Source organism: Camelus ferus, chromosome 12, assembly GCF_009834535.1.
Source record: "Camelus ferus isolate YT-003-E chromosome 12, BCGSAC_Cfer_1.0, whole genome shotgun sequence".
Classification (NCBI taxonomy): Eukaryota; Metazoa; Chordata; class Mammalia; order Artiodactyla; family Camelidae; genus Camelus; species Camelus ferus.
The window spans coordinates 21,947,685-21,969,460 of record NC_045707.1 but is presented as its reverse complement, the minus strand read 5'-3'; the positions used below and the strand labels follow the sequence as shown (position 1 = coordinate 21,969,460).

At 36.5% G+C, this 21,776-nt stretch overlaps 2 long non-coding RNA genes across 2 annotated transcripts; one reads left to right on the top strand and one right to left on the bottom strand.

Moving 5' to 3' along the window:
• Positions 1-2,756: 2,756 nt before the first annotated feature.
• On the bottom strand, positions 2,757-17,410 carry LOC116667628. Its single transcript, XR_004324539.1, has 3 exons — positions 17,398-17,410; positions 13,727-13,732; positions 2,757-2,833 (listed from the first exon to the last, which is right to left on the bottom strand). It is a non-coding gene; the product is annotated as an uncharacterized LOC116667628 (long non-coding RNA).
• Positions 15,349-19,195, top strand: LOC116667626. The gene is made up of 3 exons (XR_004324537.1): positions 15,349-15,698; positions 16,801-16,923; positions 18,908-19,195. It is a non-coding gene; the product is annotated as an uncharacterized LOC116667626 (long non-coding RNA).
• Positions 19,196-21,776: the final 2,581 nt, after the last annotated feature.

Genomic DNA, 21,776 nt, shown 5'->3' with positions numbered 1-21,776 from the left:
AGACACTTTTTCATTAACAAAAACTGTTGGAACATTTACTCTGTGCTAAGAACTGTTTACACGGAAAGAACACACACAAAAGTTCCTACCCTCATAGATCTTAAGTTTTATGGGAGGAGCCAGAAGAAAACAAGATAAATAAAATACAAAGCCTATTGGGAATGAGTGCCAAGGGAAAATAATTGAAGCTGAGGTGAATATGAATCATTGGGCTGAAAGGGAGGTAGAATGCAATTTTAAATAGGGTGGTCACTTGAAAAAAGTAACTTCAGATAGGAGCATGTCTGGGTGGTTTTTAAAACAGCAAATAGACAAGAATATTTGGAGCAGACAAAGGAGAGAGAAGTAGGAGAAGAGTTCACAGAAGTAATGAGGGCAAGATTACACAGGGCCTTGTAGGTCACAGTAAAGGGCTATGGCTTTTACTTTTAAATGAATTTTAAAAACACAGAAGATTTTGAGAAAAGAAGAAATATAATCAAACATATTTTAAAAGGTCACTCTGGCTGCTGGACTGAGTACAGACTGAAGGAGGCCAAAGATACAAATAGTGAGCACCGTTAGGAAGTGACTGTCATGAACTAAGTAAGAATGACGGACGCTTAACCGAAGGGTGCAGCTGTGGTTAGATTCTTGGATATATGCATAAGTCAGAGGTGAGAGCATTACCTGACATAGTACAAAAATGTAGTTGAAATAAAAAAAGAACTCAATGTCTCAGGTCTTTGAACTGAACATCTAGAAGGATGAGGTTGCCACAACTATGGTGGAAAAGACTACAGGAAAAGCAGATTTGGTGGAAATTATCAGAAACTCAGTTTGGATTTATTAGGTTTGAGACGCCAATTGAACAGCCCAGGAGAGATTCATTTCTAATCTATCTTTTCTCTCTTATTTTATAATGTACCCACTGATAAAACTTAGAGGAAAAGAGAAGTAACCCTAGAATCACAACTGGAAAGCCCAGCAATATTATATAATCACTGCCTCTATTAATGACATATCAACATGGGCCATGGTAGTGGTAAGAGAGGCAGCAGATTACACCCAATTTCTCATGACCACTGTTGACTTATTCCTTTCTTTCCCACTCGAGAGGTTATCAATATGTAATGTTAGATGACTGTAAAAATGACTTGAAATAGTTAAGACTTAAAACAGTACCAAACTTCAGTACTTTACCTATTATTTAAAAAAAAATATTCATTTGACATCTTTAACAATTACAAGAACTGAAAGGATAAAGTGAAATCCAGTGACACTTTATAATTGCAAGGACTTTCAGAAATTTTAAGTGGGAAAAAAAACCCTTCAGTTTAACATCATAGACCCTTTTACTTCCTAAGATCTATTAACAAATGTATATGAGCTGGGATTAGAATCATAGCTGAATGATAGATATCCATTTGTTCTCCAAATTATCCTTCCACTAATGTTTTGTGAAAGAGATTGTGTGACCCTATCATTCCAAAGGTTAAATTCTCTCCCAAGAGTCATCATGTTCCTCATATAAATGGACTTCTCCATGACTTAGTGAATCATTCCAAAATATGTCCAGTCATAGCTCAAGTTCAGCCTAAGAATCTGAATCACCAGCATGCAGACAGGTGTGTGTGTGTGTTTGTATCTCTCATATATGCAAATGCACACACACAGATGTGCAAAGATGCAAACATACAGGGTCATGGTTTTAGACTAATGACAGTTTTAATATTTGATCCTTCACTCTGAAACTCCACTGAATGAAAGAAGTAACAGAGATTGTAAATGATTTACAGAGGTTACTCACTGGTGCTTCAGAAGATTTCTGCATTGCATATATAACTATCAATTAAAGTGTTACTGGAATATTTGTAATCACTTCAAAATTAACCTTTATATCCTCAGGAGGTTTGCATTTATAAGAGTCACTTGGTGTCTCATAGAGAAATTAATTAGTCAACAAATGATAAGTACAGAAAGAACACAAATTAGTCCTTTGTTTACTGCTACATGATAGTACCATGTAATCTGTATTGTAATTAAAATGTTTTATTTTGCAAACAGAAAAATATTTAATTCAGGGATAGATAATAAAAGCAGTTTCAAGTGTTCCAAGAAATATGTTGACACACTTACTACAGTTTACTGTTTAGGCATTCACAGCGCAAGAAGGAAAAGGTGGGAAAATAACTACAGTCTAATCATTATCACAAGACCTTCTTCTCTTTTATTACCATTGCTGGAATTTCTGACTTAAGATTCTATCTTCATAAAAGCCAGCAGATATTTTAGAATATGGAAAACAAAAACAGCCAGAAATGGGAAATAGGTAATTTTTTTTAATATATCAAAACAAATTTTTCTGTAACCTCTCATAAAAAGTAGTGTTTACAAATATACAGAGAAAAGGTTTAGAGAAATCTTGGCTGTCTGTCAGTTATCCATAAAAAGTTCAAAGTACCACTATGTCATGTCATTAATCCTCTCCTCATTTAATAAAGAATTTTAGAAAGAGGCAAAAATTGGGGGGTTAAAATTTTAGTTATTTTTATTCTTCATGAATGAAAGCCTTGATGGTTTCTGCTCATTTTTGGTTTACTAACAAAATGCATTACTCCTGTGCTAAAAAACCAAAAACCTAAAAAATGAAGGTCTTGTGATTGTTTTCACTACAGTGATAATATATTTGAACTGTGCCTTCATGTACAGAGATTTTAGCTTTCCAAGAGCTTTTATTTCATTTCCATTAATTGTAGTTGCTGCTTCTTCATATTCTCTTCTATTTCTGACTATTTTTGTTTCATTTCGTATTTTCTCTTAGACCATCATTGGCAGATTTACTTTTAAGTCACTTTCAGATTGCTCTATGTTCTTTTTAATTTATCTGGTTATATCCTTCTCCTGACTTTTGATGTTGGTGATGACCATTCTTAGTGTTAATCTTCTTCATGAGTATCAAAATAATGACTTTGTAGGTTGAATTGAGGTGGGAATTTACTGGTTTGTTTTTCTCTCCAATGTTCATCCTTTGTTGTCTAGCAATTTTGAAATCTTCTCTAATTCCTCCAGTAATGGAGGCTTGGCCCAGATCCTGACTATTGCTTATGTCTGCTTTCTCCCACCCTCCAAGTAGGGGGATTTAAATAAGCTTAACCATAGTGATAGTTATATCTTATTTTTTTCATCATGTTTCACACAAACGCTGAAATCTCAGTTCAGCCCCAGCTTTCTACCCATGAGACTTGCTCTGTCCTCCTCCTCCCCTATATGAACGCTCCTACTGGCAGTTTCCAATCAGAGCAGGAGCATTCCTTGGCTTTAGCCCTATTTGTCACATTGCCTTTTGGTCCTATAAGTGGGACAGAGATGCTTATCTTTAATTTACCAGTTTTCCAGAGGTTTCAGACTCTGTTCTTCTAAGATGACAAAAAAACAGTACACCGTTTCAAAGTAAAAAACATGCAGAGGCTGCTAATTTTGCTCTCTATTCTTATTCTCAACCATATCGTTATTGGACATTCCTTCATAATCTGGCAGCATTTTATCAAACTTAGTTTCCACTGTAGTCTAGTAAAGTGAAAGTTTTGGACACAAAATAGCAAAGTAGTTAAAGGCACCAGTTTTGACACTAGAGACCTAAGGTCAAATCTCACCACCTTAGTAAATCACTTATCCTTTAAGAATTTGCAGTCTACTACATAAAATGAAGATAATAGTATGACCACAGATAGTAGTTAGCTAGGAAGAATAAATGAAGAGTACTTAGTCATAGTAAGCACCCATTCAATATTATTTTCATTATTCATATATTTATAACCATCTTTTTTTTTAACCTATGAACCATCATCTACTGAAAATTACTAACTTCTGCTGGGAAAAGATGAAAACATCACCTTCAAATTTAAATTCTTTAGTTTATACTGAAGCTTTTAAATTTATTGGAGTATGGTCACACTCTTTTTGATTATCAGTGCTCATCCATCATGTGTCAGAAGAATGGCTAGGAGTTGGAGGCTTTGATGTTACTTGTGACATTTTACACTGCTTTTTGTATATGACCTCCTAAAACAATAGGCAACTCTGAATTTGCCATGGAGTATATATATACTCCTCACCACTGAATCAGCAAGTACTACATTTGTGCTTTTAGAATGAAAAATAGAAGTTTATACACCCACAAGGAAATCCTCTCTATAATTTGTGGAATATGAGCTATTTGCTATTATAGTAGTAAAAGCTCAGATACTGGAGGAAAGCCCTTGTTTTCTCACTGACCATATCACTAGCTGACTGTGTGACTTTAGATACATTATTTAATATATTTGACTCTCAGTTTTTCAACTATGAAATGAAGAAATAATATTTTGTAAGTTCATTGTGAATATTAAATGAAGTAATATATGCAAATTGTTAACAAATGGTCTGATAAGCTACTAATGGAAAATTCACTTTATATCTTCTCTCCCCTTCTTCAACAAATCTATTTTCAAGTTCCAAGAAAAACTATCATAACAGTTGGCTAATCCCAACAGTATAATGGCTTTTAAAATTTACTCATTATCATCTTCATCCTCCAGTAAAAATTCTTTCAATCATGAAATCTGTAACAGACAAATAATTACTTGATCCTACCTACTCCAAACACCTTCCTTTGTGTCTGATTTTTGTTAGAGGCTATAAGAAGAAAACATCCAATTTTCTAAGTTCTCATGCATCTAGGAGTGGCCATGTGATACAGTTCTGGCTAATGAAATGTATGTAGAAGTCTGCCTATGCCTCTCCCCTTCCTCCCTTCTTCCCATCTGTAACACCAAGGGAATAAAGAGCCATCTTTCAATCACCAGAAGTAACAGAGAAGTAAAAGAGTATCACCAAGTTTCTATACCATGCTTGTAATACCTCCTTCCAGAATTCTTGTTATATGAGAAAAAACTAAGTCATTATTTGATTTGAGACACTTGACTGTTTTTCTGGTATTTGCTGCTGAATGTACTACTCTGTGACTCATCATCAAAGTCTTGTGCCTGAGCAAATGAGAAACTGGAGGAAGCAATGCTGCAATAAGAAATCTAAAAATCTATGGTCAGATAGTAGTTACAATCTTGAATGCTAGTTATTTTCTCCATATAACCCATTTTTTATCCTTTTGCACCACATAACCCATTTCTCCCTCTATCCATATGATTTAAATTCTAAATTAAAATAATACACATTAGATAAATATAATAGCATGTAAATAACTTACAATGCAAAGATAGCAATTCCTTGACCAGCTGTTCTGAGGAAATGCCTTCTTTTTACACTTTTTTTGCTTATTTTTCTTCTAGTTTCCTCCATAGTTCAACTAAATATACTTATGATATTGCTTGATTAATAAATATTAGACATTGTTCATTTCCCATTATTATGGATAATGATTTGGCTCACATTCAATCCCATATCCCTCCCTATCTTTCCAACATGGTTATATCATTCATCTTATTGAATTTATTAATCATACTTTAAAATATGAATAAAATAAAGATATATGCTTGTATTTCATCTTTATGCAGGCTTTCCACCTAGAATTATTTGCCTTGAAATTTTACAGGATGTGCTTAATGATTAGTATATTTCATTCATTTCAATGAGCTCTCAATGGGTCCATTCATTCAAATGACTGACTTGCTTATGTTCTGAAAATTTTTCTAACATATTTGCTAATTACCTTTGTTCTGTTTTCTCTGTTCTAACCATTTGATGTTGAGTCTCACAGAATCTCATCTTTTCAGTTTTTATTTTTCCTCTCATAGTTGCTATCCTTTTATTACACTTTCTAAGAGATTACTTTGATTTTTATCTAGTCTTTCTTCTGGATTTTTTTTTTTTTCATTTTAGCCATCATAGTATAAACTTCCATGTGCTCTTTCTTGTTATTTTAAATAAGATTATTTTTTTTTAATACATGCAACTATTTCATATACCTCTAAAGTATGTAAGAATTGAATTTTCTTAAATCTTTGTAGGGTAGAGAGGATGGACGTTTTCCTTTGTTCTGAAAGATAACAATATTTCTTCCAGGTTCACATTTTTCTGTTTGTTTGTTTTTTTTAATCTCCATTGCTCAAATCCAAAGTTTTATAAATGTCTGATAATCACTGAATCATCCATTATATTTAATGATAAAATTGTGAAACAGAAAAACTAATTAGAAATTCTGGGGAAGTAAGAAAAGGTCTATATAAAGTGTGTTTGGGAAAAAATTTCTTTTTCACTTAGGAACTTTTCAGATGTCAATTTTTCCAGAAACTCTGGAAAGAGTAGATACCAGGTTTGAGGACTGAGGGTGTGGATCTTAGAAATTAACTATTTTATATAGATACTTTTACTTCATCCTCTATTTTCACCTCCATATGCCAAATTCTGCCTTCAGTCTAACTTGGCATCTCTGATTCAAGAGCTTCATTCTTTATTTTCATGAGAGTGGGGATGTAGCCATTTCTGTCCTGTCACTCAGTGAGTAGGGGGAAGGGAGAAAACACTGATTCCTCCAAATAATGACTTCCAAACAATCCTCATGTTGTCATTTAATTTCTCCCTGCCCTGTGTTTTTTAAACAGTGTCTTAGACGTGGGAACATCTCTTTGATTCAGTGAGTCTAATCAACTTTATTCTCATTCACATCAGTATGAAAATATTTTATACCTTTCTCCACTCTCTAGCTGCATTTATTTGCACAAAAGTTTATACAGTCTCTTATTTATGGAACTCACTCCCATTTTATCTTTGTGGATTTTCATCTTTTCAGTTATATTTAGTAAGCACTGGCAAACTAAGAGAGAAACATGTGGTCAATCCACATAACCAGTAAACTGTATATTTTAAATGACATATGGTATATTTATACAGTATACAAAAACTAAGATTAGCTGAGGGCATACCAAGACAGCAATTACAATGGGTTCTGAAATGCTTGTCTTTCTATAAATATGGATTAGAGAGTGCTCTCTCTAAAGAGCCAATCAATTGGTAAAAGAAGAGTAGAATAATGAGTAAGTATTTCGAAAATAACGCCAATTAGAATGGCTTAACGTAATTGGGAGCATTTGGCCTACAGGTGATAAGCTGGCAGTGAGGAATGACTTAGTGCTCAGATGTCTGACTAGTTCTCCTCCTTTCTTCCATCTAAACAAATAAACAAGCAAGCAAAGTATAAATGCTTGCCTCAAAAGAAATTTTAAAGAGTTTTCTCAATATCAAAATATCTATTTAGTGAATTGTGGAATCTTTCACATAGATTGAGATGATTTAGACAAGTATTACAAATTCAGTTTACTTAAAGGAGTATATGGACATAAAAAAAGAGGTCCAGATTAAAAGAGAAAAAAAAAGTAATAACAAATAAAGGCAGCCCTCGATTTTCCATGGTATCTTGTAAATGAAGCTCTTCGCGTTTGTCTCCTGTGTATACCGTAAGAAATTACTACAAACTTGGTTGCTTAAAAAATAGAAATTTATTTTATCATAGTTCTGAAGGCCAAAAGTCCATAATCAAGCTGTAAGCAAGACTATACTCCCTCTGGCTCTAGGGGAGAATCTGTTATTTGGCCTCTTCCAGCTGCTGGTGGCTGTCAGCATTCCTTGATTTAAAGGCACATGATCCCAATCTGTGCCTCCATAATCACATTGCCCCCTCCTTGTCTCTCTGTCCTCTATTCTGTCTCAAACTTAACTCTGCATCTGTCTTATAAAAACATTTGTCACTGGACTTAGGAATCACTTGGATAACCCAAGATGATCTCCTCAACATCTATAATTCACAATGGCAAAGTCAATTTTTCCAAATAAACCAACAATCACAGGTTCCAGAGATTAGGACATGGACATACTTTTTTGGGGAACCACCATTCCATCCACTAAGCTCATGTATATAGGAACCATATCTTCACACTGATCTCAGTTACCACAGAACTGCAAAATGAGACCAGCCTGTTAACTCCTACCAATTATTTGGGTTTTCAAGGTGAAGAGTTAAAACCTGGAAACATATCTCAGATTATCCAGCTTAGCTTAGCATGACAAAAGAGAACATCACAAATGTGAAGACCTGGAACACAGTATTTGAAGTGCCAGTACCCCATCACCAAAAACATGAGGACAAGACTATAAACTATGTACAGCAGGGCTTCTATGACTAGCCACCAAAGTAGAGCCAGAAGCCTCAAAATGATACCCAATTCCCACAAAAATTATTCTAATAAGTCACAGATCCATCTTCATAAAGTCACATAAGATCTAAAATATGCAATGTAATATGTAACATTATTGTGGTGATGTATGTTTTCAAAGGATTTAATTCATATAATATATAGATTATTCATTTCTCCTTTAAATTTAAATATATTATTAAAGTGATATTTATGCCATTACTCACTTTAAATCAATACTGATTTTATTGTCTTGTTGGTTTGCAAATGAATCAAGGGAACACATTATCAAACTAATGGAGAGTAGGTAATCAGCTATAGAATACACAATAACTTAGTATGTTCTTAACACAAATGTCAGAGTATTTAAAACAAACAAAATGAATGTTTGTAAATTAGACTTTATGTGAATAAGCTGAAAACCAATAGGAAAATTACGCGTTATAGTGAAGACACTGAATGACAAGTATCAAATCACCAAAATACAAGAATACTGTGTTTGTTATAGAATTGGTGCTCTTAAAATATGTATTAATTCATGTAGCCTTAATTTTCTGATTTAATTAAGCAAACAAGGACATAATTAAGAGAGGGTATTACTCTACTGGAGCAACTGACCCAAATGTTCTGGCCAAATATTTTCAGAAATTAATCAATCTAATATCAACATTTCAATGCTAAGAAAATAGTTCTGTGAGTGGATTTACTTTACAAGTGAAAAATGTTATTCATTCTAAGCATGTTACATAGATTTAAAGTAAACTCATTAATATTAAAATGGGCTCAATCTTAAACTCATTACTTATTAACTATGACCGTGTATAAGTTTTTTAATGTCTCTTTACCTCAGGTTCCTAATTTACAACTGAGATAATAACGCTTTCATCAAGATATCGCTAAGAGAAAATGAGTGAACATGTTTTAGCAATACCTTCTCAGGTACAAACCAGTAAAAGCTATCAGTTCTGGTTCTTAGCTACTTATAAGCAATAGAGACTAGAAGTAAGCTAAAATACTGTACCCAATGGCTTTAGCTAACTAAATCAATTTTTATATGTTTATTAAATGCTTTCTTTGTGGCAGTTATTGAGCTGCATAGTGATTAAAATACAAAGATAAGTAAATATAGTTTCAGCCTTCAAAACTTTACAGTTTATTTAGGAAGACAGATAATTATATAATACTCAATACAGTATTACAATACTGCTACAAAGAAAGGGCCTAGAATGGGAAAGGGAGAAGTTATTAATTTTTCCAAGTAGGTTTTATACTTCTGCGATAAAATGGATTACTGATGCTTCTTAAAATGGACTTTAAAGTCTGAGATTGATGGGGATGGCATATGAGGCAGAGCGTGTCCATAGACCTGGGAGTAGTGTTACTGGAAGCAAAGGGCATGTATAACGAGATGAGGGTAAATAAGTAGCATTCATTTGTAGCTTTATACAACAGGATGAAGAGTCTAAATTTTTTCCACGAAAAGAGGGAACTGCGAATAATTGTTTTTCTTTTTTGAGCAGTAAAAACGGCATTATTTTCACTATATTTTACAAAGATGTATTTGATTTATAAATTAAGATGGATTAAATTTTTTAAACAATAATAGGAAGAGAATCTATTACAAAGCTCTTGTATACAAATATCAGCCTACATGAGAGATAATGAGAGCCTAAACAATGCATATAGGAATGTGGGTGGCAGATATAAATGTCATTATGCAAGTCAAATCAACAGGATTTACTGGTTGCCTATAGGGGAAACCAGAGAACTCAAAGATATCCCCAAGGGATAAGATGCAATAGAAAGGAATAAAATCTTGTGGGTAAGAATGAGTGTGACAGTGATGCTAGGTGAGTACAGAGTCACAGAAATAAAGGCAGGTTTTTCCCGTAAGGGAAAGGTTGCCTATCACTACCAACACCACTAGGAATTTCAAGAGTGAAGCCTGAGAAAAGGTTATGGCAAACGAGTGGTCATACACATACATATCCACAGAGAGCACAAACATATGTTGTATAAATGATGGGAAGCCATGAACAATAAAGATTCATAAAAGACAGGGAAAGAATTCTGAGTGGGAGGGATGAGCCTTGGAAAGCAAGAAATTTGTTTGTTCTCAAAAATAAAAGATTGAGATAACAGAAAATTAGAAATATTTTAGGAAAATTATGTTGTAAAAGTAAGGCAAATTTAATATTTTTGTGAGGGAGAGTACAGTGGAATAAGAATGAGCCCACTTCCTGAAATAAGAGCTTGAGACTGGAACAAGTGAGGGCTTGAGTAATACAAAATAAGCCTGGAAAAGCTGTCAGAGGGAATACAATCAAATCTTCATGCTGGTCATAAACAACATGAGCTAAATGAAAGGATTATTCAAATACAATGAGGACATGAAACAATAAATATAATGTCCATGGTTTTATGACTTGTAGCTATATTTACCTGCCCAGAAGATGAGTGGGACAGAGAAAGCAACAACAGAGTGAGTACCAGGGCTGCATCTTCATAAAGCAGGAATGATGGCTATTCTGCATAAAGTGATTTAAGTATTCACAGCAATTTCATGATGAAAGTGCCCAATCATGGCTAGGTATAGAAACAAAAGAAGGTGAACAAAGTGATGGATTGAGAAGGAAAAGTGATGGAATGAGAAAGAAAAGTACAGGGACAACAAAATCAGGCAGGAAACTGAGTAGGCAGTGGTAAAGAAATGGGAGACGTAAGAGGAAAAATCAGAGTGGCTCTTAAAAGGTAAGTTATTAGATGCTAAGGAATTAAAGCTGGCCGTCTTTGCATTGAAGGTATTGAGTAATAGATTGTCAAAACATGTTTTCTTCCTGTCCTTTAATAGAAAAAGGTATCAGATCAAACCATGGATCAGAAGCAAATAATATGCAGGGAAATTCAAATCAGTTCTTTCCACAGAATGCATTAGAATAATTCTAAAAGTATATCATAGTTACTGATTTACTTCTTTTAAATAAAATATCTGGATAATCCTGTGCTTTTGCATGGTTTTGATTTCCATTATTGTCAGTTAAGATGATTCCATCATTTTATTCACTCATTTATTCATCTATCCATCCAACAGATTGAGTAAGTACCATATTCAAAGCACTATGCCAGAAAACATGGACAGGATACAGATATTGCTGTCATATAGCTCATTGCATAGTTACAGAGATAAACACAAACTAAATGATCACAGAGATAGAATATACGAAGTTTCCATGAGAGCTTAAAACAAGAGATTGACTGGTCAAGGAAAAAAAATTACTTAGGAAACAGCACTTGACTTGAGAACTGCAGATAAGAGAGCAATAAATAAATGTGTTTGTCAGGGGCAGGAGAAGGAAGTTGGTCATAAGCAGTTATGTGTTCTAAGAAGAGAATATGTGTCATATTAACTATTTAAGTCTTTATTCTAAAAGCAACTGGATACCAAGCAACCCACTTAGGCAAGAGTTGTCATAACCAGATTGCATTTTGAGACCACTCTGGCAGCAAGGTGGAGAAGAGGTTGTACAGAAGTCAGTGCAAATAAAGATCTTTAAGGTATTGCAATAGACTGGAAGACATGAGGATGATTTGATCAAGGGTCGGAAGTGGGGAGGTGATGACTTTATAGGATATTTAGGATGTTCAACTGACTGACAGGATTTAGTGATGGATGGCATGGAAGTGAAGGAGAGGAAATTGTCAAGGATATCTTTTTTTGGCACGGCTGGACAAATGATGGTATCATTTATTGAGATTAACGAACTCAGGAAGAACTGCATGTTTTGGAGCAAGTGCTCTGTCTTTGAGCTACCATATTTGATATTCCCTTGAGATTTCTTGATGGCACTGCTAAGTTAGTAAATGAATATTCTATCCTAGAGCCCAGTGGAGGGGTCTAGGTCCAAACTGTGAGGCTTCTAATAGCTGGATGGAGAAGAATAAAACACCAAGTGTTATGAAAACAAGAGAAGGAAGATTTATTTTTGTTTCATTTTATTTTTCTTTTTGTTTTTTCCCAAGGAGGGAGATGGCAATCAAAAATGCCTAACCCTGCTGAGAGGTCAGATCAATTGAGAAGTCAAACAATGCAAAGGGGTTTGGGGATAAAGAAGTCACTTAATAATCTTAGACAAAAACCATTCGGCAGTGAGAGTAATCAAAGTGAAAAACAGATTAGAGTACGTTTAGGTGAGAGTGGGAAGTGAACGACCACTGAAAAAATTAAAAATCTGATCAAGAAGCTATTTTAAGAGAAGGTAAGGGGAAGGGACTCTTCTTCCAGCTGTTATGAAGTAACTGGAACTGAATTTACCCCCATGACATAAACAACTAGAACACCAGACAAAGCATATGAAACAATTATTCTCAGATACTGGTGGGCAGCAAGGTGGCATTGTGACCCAGGAGAGAAAAGGGTAGGTCTGTATTTACTTTCCTTTCTACCTAGAGATTCCTTGGCAAGATCAGTTTCCAAAGACATTCATGGAATTCTGAGAGAAATGAGGAGATAGACATGAGTATTCAGTGAAGGATGGTGGTGAAATCTGGAGGACAAATTAACAGAAAAAAAGGGAAGCTACACAAAGGAAAGAGTTCAAGATATCTGCACAGTGTCTTCCTTGAATCTGCTGCTGAATATTAAGCCACAAACGCACAGGTGGAAATTCCATGAGGTTAACTGAAACAAACTTCCAGGGAACTTTAAGAAACTTCCAGAGCTAATGCAGTACTATAAGACAAACTTCTGGCCAATATAAAGAAGAGAACTCTTCTAATACTCAAAAGATTCAGTAGAAATATTAGGATACTTTACTGGAAGAACTAAAATTCTAAAACAGTGGTTTTCAATCAAGGATGATTTTACTTTCCCAAAAGACACTTGGTAATGTCTGGAAACATGTTTGGTTGTCACATTTGGGGAGCGAGGGACACCACTGGTGTCCAGTGAGTGAGTAGAGGTCAGGGATGCTGATTAACATCCCACAATGCATGTGACAGTCCCCCAAAGAAAAAAATTATTCGGCTAAAAAACCACTAGTGCTGAGGCTAGAAACTCTGTACTAGCATAAAAGAAATACTGTCCTTAGATATAGGCAGTGGCCCTGCCCCCCAGCCCCATGCCTCAAGGGGTTACCATGTTTTGCTTTTTCAAAGAAAGGTTCCTCCATTGCCTAGGAACAGCTTAGACTAGTAGTGATACATGAGTGGAGTTCCTTGAGCCTTGCCCAGAAATTGTGTGAGCCTCAGTCCCCACTTCTCCCTTCAGGGCTCTAAGAAACTTCCCATGCATGGGATCCACTAAAAGCCACAAGGAGTTCCTGTTAGGTAGTTTAGACAGAAATGAGAACTGGGCAAGGGGAGCAAAAGGGGAAAAGAACAATCCAGAACACAAGGAACCTCAACTGTCAATCAACCAGAGCACAGGGAACCTGAGTTGTAAATCAGTCAATCAATTAATCAGTCAAGCAATCATAAAATCAGGATATAAAAACAAAACCAGGAAACGGCACCATTTTTCCCCTCTTGGATTGGCCAACTCCCAATTCTCGGGAGTGTACTTTTTTCTATTTTTTTTTACTTCACTAATAAAAATCTTGCTTACATCACGTTTTTTTGTCTCTCATCAAAAATTCTTTTTTTCAGGTGACTAAGAACTGAGGTAATTCTTATTTCCCTTTTCGCGGTAACATTTTGACATTCACGTTTATGAAATTGTCTAAGGGCTGCAAGATTCTACAAAGGAGGCCTAACACACCTTTTGTTCCTGACGACTGGCATAGTATTTCCTTCACTAGACTGGGTGAGATTAGGTCACCAAAATGGTACCTATATGTTGATTTGTTGTGACTCTCACTCATGTTGAACACATGTGAGTTCAATACACTCAAAGCTGATGAGATTCCACCACCAACCCTTGGGCTTGAGGAGCTCTATAAGCTAGTGAATTGACTCTTTCAACCACATGCCACCACTTCTGATCTTCAGCACTTTACCCTACTCATTCTACCATCACCCCTGGCACCCAAGGCTTTCATCACACCCACAGGAACAGGCTAGACAGTCCTCTAGGGGTGGCCATGCCCTAACGTCCAAGAATTTTTTAACCATTGCTCTATAATACCAAAGGGTTCTTCTGATTATGCCCTCTCTTGACTACCAATTTAAATGGTGATGTTGTGCTTTTCTAGGTTGGCTGTATGCTGTTTCAGATGAAGAACACTTATTCTTTGAGTAAATGACACCACCCACAGACCGTTCACCCATCCTCCCCATTGACAGCAATGCATGAATTTAAGGCTGTGCTCAACCTTGAAAAAGATTACATTTTAGAAATGTAGTCAAAATGTAGTCACTGCAGCCTAAGGAATTTAAGAGAGATAGTAGCTAGAAGATGTACTATTCTACATTTACGCTACAAAATTCTGAATGGTAAATTTAAGAGAAAAGAAAAAAATTATTTGCATTTTCCAATAAGAAACAGATTTATACACATCACAATAAAAAGCGTCCTTACAACTATGACTGTTGCACATCTCAGGAACAATTCACCAATGGGGTGTGTAAGTAAATGTATATTAGAAATACATAATTTAAAAAACACCGTGCAAATTCACACTTGAACCTAGCAGGTGTTCATAAATACATTGTAATCCCACTGTGAAGAACAGCTCTGAATGTAGATTCACTGAGTTATTGCTAGTCTATCTTGCATAGGCGCCTTCTATAAAAATTCCTTTAAGTGGCATTTATTTAAATTCGCCTACATTAAAAGACTCCTATCACGTTTATTGCTTAATGTAGAATTAGCGCAGCTTGGAGTAGATTCACAATATTGTGTATTGAATTTTAACTAAAAGCTAAATTTCAAGATAATTTGGCACTTCTTCCATTTAGTTTTAAAGCACAGGAAAACATATTAATGCATATTAAAATTGATATATCTTACTATTATGAAAATAAATGGCAAAAGTATCTAGATAAATTAGAAAAATGTTTAGTAAACATTCTGAATTAAAGAATATGAAGGACTTTTCTTAAGTATTGTTTTCTTTAAAGAAACTTAGCCTTTTGGGTAAAGTGAAAGAGAAAAACAGTAACTTAGTAGAGCCATATATTCTTGGATGTTTTCCGTTTTCACCACTAGAAGACTTAAAACAGGAAGCTTTTGACTTACCTGGAAAACGCTTCGGGCGGCGTCGGGAACTGCTTGGGGAGCCGCAGGCGCAGTTGTGAGACCAAGCCCTCAGGATTGCGGGCTCGCGGGAACCTGCGGAGGCCTGGCGTTGTGGACGCCACCTGGTCCACGCGAGAGGCACGGGGCCTCGGGGCCGGCAGGCGTCGCTCTCCGGGGACTTAGGGCCGTGGAGCAACCTAAGGTCCCTGGAGCCGGCTGTCTCCTGGCGGAACCGGACGCCCGGATTCGCTGGGGCCTGCTGAGAGCCTGCGGCCAAGGAGCCACCTGAGGCTGCGTGGGCGGCAGGCAGACAAGGGGCGCGAGGCGTGCGGGAGGCCTGGAGTCGGGAGACGCAGGTGAGCCAGTTTCTTGATTTCCCGGACAGCCGTCGTGGGCCTGGTCTCACGGGAGCTTCCTCAGGCGGCTGGAGCCAGCAGGCCCCCGGGGAGACGGGGTCACTGAGGCAGCAGGAGCCGCAGTCCGAGAGGCTGTGTTGTTGGGAGCCCGCACTGAGTCACTTCGGACCTAGGGCGTCCGCGAGTGCTGCGGCAAGGCTGCTCTCCCCTCAGGTGGGTGGTGAAGTCAGGCGCTCCCTCAATTCTGCTTCCTGGCGGCGGTGTCTCTCCGTTTGCGCATGCGGGCCGCTAGGACTTGTGGGAAGGGTCCTGGGGGTGATGGGAATGACATGCTGAAATGGTGGTGGGCTCAGGAGGGCATAACCAAAATAAAGTGAAAGTCTGAGCAAATGTTCATTGAACATAGAGCTCATAATATAGCCAGTTTAAATATACTAAGTGAATTAAAACATTAATTATACAGGCAATTATTAATCCACTGGTAATCACAAAACTCTGCTTTGCTTCAGAATCCAGAATGACTAGGTCAGCTTATTATAGCCTAAGGGTTTTTTTTATTTTGTTTTTATTTTCCACTTCTAAGGGCACTTCCTTTTTTAGTGGTGAAACAGTTCTTACACTGAAGAATTAACAATGCTTACATCTTCTCTTTGAAATAATGGGTAATTCATCATCAGGACAGGTCCCTTACAAATGACTCATTTATCTCAACATGCAGTCTTAATCATAAAAAAGATTCAATGACTTAATACCAGTGATGGCTTAAAAGACACACATACATAATTTACTTCTGCTTTCTTACCAAATTTTAAAATATTTAAGTAAGACAAGATGATTTTCTTCATCTAGTATGAAGAAAATATTTAGTCTTAAGAAAATAAGTTTTAGCAAATAATTGTATCCTTACTTACTGGACCAAATTTTAGGAGTCAATAATACAAAGAAGAGACTGCAGTAATATATGACATTTTTCAATTGATGTGGCCACTGTCTTTCAGTTGACAAACTAGTTTTCAGTTTATTTCATTTTTAAAATCTTACCTGATGTTCAAAGAAACAATCTCATCATATTTCTCCCCTTTTTCCTTATTTCTATTAACAGCATTACCATTCTCTTAATCAACTGGACTGAATCCTCAACTTCATGTATCCAGTCAACAACTACGTACCCAGTGATTGCCAACTGAATCTCAGTGGAACTATCCTAGCCTCTGGGAATGCAAAGGTAAGGGGAGACAACTTGCAAACAAAACTCGTAATCAGACACCATTTCACACTCACAAATGGAAATAAATGAAGAGTATCAAAATAGTAAATTTTATGGAGGTTGTGGATTAACAGGAATTATTTACACACTGGGGGAGTATAACTTGGCCAACAACCTTGGAAGACATTTTGGCATTGTCTGTTAGAGCTGAAGTTAGAGCTTGAGTGATATGCCCAGCAATTCCACTTTTAGCCCTACAGCCTAAAGAAGTTCATGCATGTGCACACTAGGAAATACATAAGCACGTATATAACCATAGTGTAATAATCCACATGCCTGATATATGTCCTGCCTTGCAAAAGTGAAGGATATCCAATAGAATAATAGTGAGAGGTGAGTATTTGGGTGTTACCATCGTTATTGTTGTTATTTCTTACATATAATTATTATTTTGTAGAAATTTAGTTTGAAAAGGTAATAGGAATAAAGCACTGATACTCATAAAAGTAAGAAACAGAATCAGAACAATATAAACCAACACTAAGTAGAAGTGACAATCTTCCAAAAAATCATAGAAATAAAACTAAAGCTTTGGATGTAAAATTAATTAGGAGAACTCTATACTTGCACAGGCAAGAGAATTAGGGAATGAAAATATAGTACTGAAGAATTCAGCCAGAACACAGTTCTGAAAGCTGCTCTTTGTAAAATCCACACCAAAGCCACGATACCACCCTGCCCTGAGTTTAGATATTGCCCAGTGGCTTTGGGATCTAAATGAAGCTTCCAGAACTCCAATTTCTGTTTTAAGACTAACTGCTTCCTGACTGATTCTGCTTTTATGACGTGAGGTTGCACATTCTGCCACCAACTGTGTGTGTTCTGACGCTGGCTCAGGTATTTAGTTGCTGTGTGAATTTGTATGATGAATTAATCAATTTCTCTCTGCTGTATGTTCATGTGTAAGATGAGGAAAATTATAGTGCCTTCCCAGCATTTTGTTAAGATTCAATGAGGTAATATATGTAAAATGCCTAAAGTAACGTCTGGAACATGGAATTTCCTTTTTTTTTTTTTTTTCAGTTCCTATTTCATTTAGGATAGTTTACATTGCTGAATTTTCTGAATGTACCCATCTTTTCTTCTGCAATGTCTAATCTGCTTCTAATTTCTTCCAGTATATTTTTCATTCCAGACATTGTAGTTTTCATATCTAAAAGTTCAACATTGGTCTTTTTTTTTTAAATATCTTTTATCTTTTTTATTTAATATAATTAATCTTTCCTCTACCTTTTTGAACATATAGCAGTATAAAACTGTGTTAATGCCCACATCTCCTAATGCTATAATTAATGTCATTTCTGGATCTGTTTCCGTTGATTGATTTATCCTACTTCTTTTCATGCCTGGTGATATGTTTATCAAATTTTAATGTATTGGATATAGAAATTTTGTATTTCTGTAAATATTCTTAAGCTGTTTTCCAGGAGGCAGTATATGCTACATAGAAACAGTATCATCCTTTCTAGGATAATTTTGAAGTGTTTTTTGGTAGAACCAGAGCAGTCTTCGGTCTAGGGATGATTTTGCTTCACTACTAAAGTGATACCATCTGAGTACGCTGCATAGTGCACCTTGATTTCAACATTTCCCACCCTGACCAGGGGAAACCCAGCTATTCCTGGCCCTGTGTGAGTGAACAGGGATCGTTCCCTCCGTTCCTTTCGGGTGGTTCTTTCCCCAGCATTGGGGTCGTTTCCTGACGTAATCAGCGCTCAGCTGGAGACCCTAGAGAGACTCTCTGAGGGTCTCTGAAATCCGTTCGTTCTCTCTCTTTTCTCTCCTTGTCCATGAAATCCTGTACTCTGCTAGGTGAATTCTAACTACCTTGGCCCTACTGGGCCCTCAACTCAGTCTCCTCAACTCAGGAAGACAACCAGTATCTGAAATTAGATGTTTCATATATTGTTTTCCAATTTTTTTTTTTTTTATGTGTTTTCAGGTGAAGGAGTGAATCTGGTCACTGTTCACCCTCTGGGCTAGCAGCAAAAGTTATGTAAGCTACTACTAATAAAGACACATTCCTAGGAATCTTATCTAGCCCTTGACTTGTTGCATTGTACAAAGTAAGTGAGGGTGTGTGTGTGTGTGTGTGTGTGTGTGCGCGCGCGCGTGTGCGCACACGCACAACATAACTCTGTATGGGAAAACAGGCATCATTGCTCTCAACGTATCTTTCAGCCTTCTATCCAGAGGAGTTTCATTGGCCCATTGAGCCTTCAACCACATAGTCCCAGGAAGGTTTTCATTTAACCACTTCACACTTCCAGTCATCCCCTCTCCCTTGTTCTGACTCTTTGCTTCCCATTTACCTGGGTGGAACAATAGAAACATCAAAACTCTTGTAAATCTTTGTATGATAATTCACACCTTTTCTTCGCAGATTTTGCTTTTCAACCTTCACTCAAGCTCTCTAGACTTGAATTTTCTAAGCAGAGGTAGTTGCTGCTTCCCTAAGTAAAATGATTTTGTCAGCTGTTGAGAGAGTCAACAGTGGTCAAGTATAAGCTATGGAACTAAACTGCTTGGTTCCAACTCTGACCTATTCTACTGTTTGTACACTAAATGAGTTTAATCAGGCCATCTCTTGGCACATCAGTCTTATCATGTGAAAACAGAAATAATCACACACCATACTTCAAAGTGTTGCTTTGAGAATGTCACAAGACAATGTATATTTTTTTAAATTTTATTTTATTGAGTTGTAGACAGTTTACAATGAATGCTGTGTCAATTGCCAGTGTAGAACAAAATTTTTCAGTTATACATGAACATACATATGTGCATTGTTGTGTACTTTTTCACCAAGAGCTACCACAAGATCTTGCATATGTTTTGCTGTGCTATACAGCATAATCTGGTTTATCTATTCTGTATATACCTGACACTATCTACAAATTTTGGACTCCCAGTCTATCCCTTCCCACCACCCCTGGCAACCACAAGTTGTATTGTATGTCTATGAGCCTCTTTCTATTTTGTATTTATGGTCATTTGTCTTCTTTTCTTTCTTTCTTTTTTTTTTCTCTTTTTTTTTAGATTCCACATATGAGCGATTTCTTATGGTATTTTTCCTTCTCTTTCTGGCTTACTTCACTTACAATGATTTTCTCGAGGGATATCCATGTTGCTGCAAATGGTGTTATGTTGTCATTTTTATGGCTGAATAGCATTCCATTGTATAAATATACCACATCTTCTCTATCCAGCCATCTGTTGATGGACATTTAGGCTGTATCCATGTCTTGGCTATTGTAAATAGTGCTGCTATGAACATTGGGATGCAGATGTCTTTTTGAAGTAGGGTTCCTTCTGGATATATGCACAAGAGTAGGATTCCTGGGTCATATGGTAAATGTATTCCTAGTCTTTTGAGAAATCTCCATACTGTTTTCCATAGTGGCTGCACCAAACTGCATTCCCACCAGCAGTGAGGGGGGTTCCCTTTTCTCCACAGCCTCTCCAGCATTTGTCATTTGTGGGCTTTTGAATGATAGTCATTCTGACTGGTGTGAGGTGATACCTCATTGTAGTTTTGATTTGCATTTCTCTGATAATTAGTGATATTGAGCATTTTTTTCGTGTGCCTATTGATCATTTTTATTTCTTCCTTGGAGAATTGCTTGTTTAGGTCTTCTGCCCATTTTTGGACTGGCTTGTTTGTTTTTTAGTTAATCAGTTATATGAGCTGTTTATCTATTCTGGAAATCAAGCCTTTGTCAGTCGAAATATTTGCAAAAATTTTCTCCCATTTCGTTGGTTGTCTTTGTTTTGCTTATGGCTTGCTTGGCTGTGTAAAAGTTTATAAGTTCAGTTATGTCCCATTTGTTTATTTTTGCTTTTATTTCGATTGCTTGGGTAGACTGCCCTAGGGGAACATTGCTGAGGTGTATGTCAGATCAAGTTTTGCCTATGATTTCTTCTAAGAGGTTTCTAGTATCTTGTCTTAAGTTTAAGTCTTTCATCCAATTTGAATGTATTTTTGTGTATGGTGTGAGGGAGTAGTCTAACTTCATTGATGTACATGCAGCTGTCCAGTTATCCCTACACCACTTGCTGAAGAGACTGTCTTTACTCCATCATATGTTCTTGCCTCCTTGGTCAAGATAAATTGACCAAAGTTGGTGGGTTTATTTCTGGGCTCTCTATTCTGTTCCAGTGATCCATATGTCTGTTTCTGCACCAATACCATGGATGACTGTAGCTCTGTAATATTGTCTGAAGTCTGGGAGGGTTTTTCCTCCAGCTTCGGTCTTTTTCTTCAGTAGAACTTTGGTAATTCTGGGTCTTCTGTGATTCCATATAAATTTTAGGATGATTTGTTGCAGTTTTGTGGAAAACGCCCTGGGTGATATCATAGGGTTCACATTGAATCTGCAGACTGCTCTGGGCAGGATGACCATTTTAACAATATTAATTCTTCGAGTGCAAGAACCTGGGATATCTTTCCGTCCTTTAAGTCCTCTTTAATTTCCGTAGTCAGTGTTTTGTAGTTCTCCGCATGTAAGTCTTTCACGTTCTTCGTCAGATTTATTCCTAAATATTTTATTTTTTGGATGCAATTTTAAAAGTGTTTATTACTTTCGTGTGAAGCCAGGCCCCTGACGTCTGTGTGTGGATGTCGTGTGCTGCTGCCTTGCCGGGTAGTAGCTCTAGTAGTTTCTGTGTGGAGCCTTCAGGGTTTTCTATATATATAGCATCATGTCACCCACATATAATGACACTTTGACCTTTACTTTTCCAGCTTGGATCCCTTTTCTTTCTTTTTCTTGTTTAATTGCTATGGCTAGGAACTCTAAAACGATATTGGA